Consider the following 784-nt stretch of genomic DNA (forward strand, 5'->3'; position numbering starts at 1 on the left):
CGAAATTAACTGGCAGTACTGACAGTACTGCTTTATCGTTCCGAAATAGAATTTCAAGTACTGTCAGTTACTGAAACTTATTATCCATTCTACATAAATTGATCCTAGGGAATTACTGACTTCCGGTTGTTTTTACTACATCTCAAGAGGTGAGGCAAAAGCAGTATGTGGCAGTAAAGAGGTTACAGAACGCGAAATATGTCATCATCGGAAGTATCAGAACTATCATCACTGATTGAATTGTTTTCATTTATAATTTCAATAATATTAGACAATAAAATACATCGGTTCATATCGGTTGTATTTCGATCTTTTCTGAGATACCTTCAAAATACTTCCTGAGATATCTGAAAATACTAAGATTATGTCCATAATATATATGTATATATTTTTTTATTTATACTATTTTATTTTATTAAATAATATGTAGATATAATTATATGTACAATCAATATGTATCTTATACAATTATTTCTTACTGATTTAATTAAAGTGGACCAAGTGAAGTGAAATGAAGCACGAGTGGTACTCTGCTTGTATTTAAAACGAAATAGATATATATTTGAGTTTGAAAGCAAAAAATAAATTTTTATGCAATCCAGCATGACAAAGAATAGGTCTATTTTTATCGTATTGGTTAAATACAAATAAGTTTTCTGCTGCTTTAACTACGTTTTCGTTCCAAAATTCAGTACTGACAGTAAAATATTTAAATTTCGGAACGATAAAAAATCAGTCATTTCAGTAATAGCAGCGCCAGTACTTTCAGCTAATTTCGGAACGT

The sequence above is a fragment of the Wasmannia auropunctata genome, unplaced genomic scaffold (genome assembly GCF_000956235.1).
Source record: "Wasmannia auropunctata unplaced genomic scaffold, wasmannia.A_1.0 LD336097.1, whole genome shotgun sequence".
Classification (NCBI taxonomy): Eukaryota; Metazoa; Arthropoda; class Insecta; order Hymenoptera; family Formicidae; genus Wasmannia; species Wasmannia auropunctata.